Source organism: Myripristis murdjan, chromosome 3, assembly GCF_902150065.1.
Source record: "Myripristis murdjan chromosome 3, fMyrMur1.1, whole genome shotgun sequence".
Lineage (NCBI taxonomy): Eukaryota > Metazoa > Chordata > Actinopteri > Holocentriformes > Holocentridae > Myripristis > Myripristis murdjan.
In genome coordinates this window covers 1,529,273-1,531,548 of record NC_043982.1, presented here as the reverse complement: position 1 = coordinate 1,531,548, position 2,276 = coordinate 1,529,273, and positions in this window count along the sequence as shown.

Genomic DNA, 2,276 nt, shown 5'->3' with positions numbered 1-2,276 from the left:
AGCCTGCTAACAGATTACCAAGGCTGACAGTCTGCGGTGAGAATAGTGAGGGATTAGATGAGGGGGAAAGTAAGAGCCAGACCAGACAAATGGAAATCACCTCATAGTGAGTTAGACCAGGCAGGAGCACCACCTCACCATATCCCCCCTAATCCTGTTAGGGGGCTACCAGGCAGGCAGCAGTACGCTCCTTTCACTGGCCTCCCAGCTCCTATGGTAATTTAGGCTGTGGTCTGGTAGAGGAGCTCTGCTGTTAGCACAGCCTCAGAGACCAGGAAGCTGGTGAGGAAAGCAGGCCTGCTGCTGTTGTGGGGTAAATATCTGTGGTTTTAGAGTGGACGCCTGTGGAGGCTTTCCTTCTTTCATTCATCTTTATTCAGTCAGGTACAGTCTCACTGATATGGAGCTCTTTTCTGCAAGAGAAACCTGAGAACAAAAAATATTTAGAGAAAACAATTGGTCATTCAGAAACGCAGGAGCACAAGTAAAAAAAAAAAAAAAAAAAAACGAAGCAAATATAGAAAATCAGAGATATTGCTGTTTTATGATCACTGAAGGGAACGGAAAGTTTTAATTTGCGTTTTGCAATCTGTTTCATTTATAAGGTGCTCTGTACCAGAAACTGAGCATTTTAAACGAATCAGTTTTGTAACATGGTAATGGTAAATTATTGCACTTAAAAGAGTGGAACCATGAGGTGCAAGGCTAGCTTCAAAAGGAGATCCTCAGAGCTAAAAACAATTGGTTGCATTTACCTTGGTTGTAAGGCTGGGCTGCACCAAGGAGTTGGTGCCACCGGAAGAAATCTGATTAAGTCATGGTTTACCATTGAATTCTGTTGCACCAAACTTTAAAACTACTTGAAGAACTACCTGAAGATGGATTCAATTTAGCTTTTACTCCTAAGCTAGATTAAATTTAATCGCACAAAAATTTCAAACTTAAATTTGAGAAGCTTTAAGTTTTAACCCTTTGAATTTCTTTGAGATTTAATAAACCTTGATTAGTTTTTGATTGTGCAACAGAGCTCTTCTTCAACTTAGAGTGGAATTTTCTCATTTAAAATTTCTTTTCACTAAACTAATTAGAATTAACCTTACATTAAACAAAAGAGTGCACTCAGATGAGCCAATCTCAGCAGCCAATTGTATTGTCAAATGCTTTTCTAATGCTGATGTAAGAAACAGTGAAAAATGCTGGTGCAAAAAACAGTGACAGCTGTTTGAGTCGTCGTCTTTTTTTTTTTTTTTACAGTCATAAGGCATCAGGCTATTTAACCCAGTTACCCCCTGCTTGTTGAAAGATTACATCAGCCTCTGACACTTTTTACGGTGTTTCAGATGTTTTTCACCCACAATCAGAGAGAACATTGCCACATAGGATAAAAATATTAGGCTGATAGGTCCAGTAGTATACAAAGAGAGAGGCAGGGAGAGAGCAGTGGTGGTTCAGCGAGCTAGACAGTAGCACAAGTAGAGAGAATAAACATTGTTCAAAGGTTCTGAATCACCGCAACCACAAGATTCTTTCATCACATAGTCATAACTGTGCACAAAATTATAGGCTGACAGGCTCAGTAGTTTGCAAAATTAGCTGTAAATGCAGACAAACACATATGACCAAACACATGATCTCTGCCACCTGACATTGATAATTAATCCTTGTTGGTGTAACTGCGCCGAAAAACAGAGACAAAAAATACTTTCCTACAGAATCACCAGCATATGATTTGTCTAGAGCTCTGTCTCTGACCGTAAACCTTGTCGTTACTGATTTCTTGAGATGCAGTTCATTCCAGAATAAAAATGTTCTCTAATGACACACTGGTGGTATGTTCCTCTGGTTAAATGTGTCAACTAAATGCCTAAAATATTATTAAAAAGAAGATAAAGAGTTTGTTCAATTAATAATCTGACATCCCTCGCGTTAGTAGTGACTGCAAGTGTAGTTATATTGTGCTAAACTTTACAAGCATGAGCACATCACACATATAGTACTGTCAGTCTCTGGCGGTGTGTGTACTGTTTTGAGAGCAGGCCGAGGTTCAGTGAGAGGGAGCAGTGTTGTGAATCATGCCTCACTGCTTACCAATGGGCCGTTGTCTAGGACTTACTGGTGTGACGCTCGGTTGTGTCCTGATGGTGAATGCAGTCTGGGGCAAACAGAGATGCGTTCAATATGCCTCCAACAGAGCTGCACAGCTGAAACTCGCCTTTTGTCTCTGTCTGAACCTCCCTCTGCAGCAGGATGCTGTAAATAGCATAAAGGACATAGAG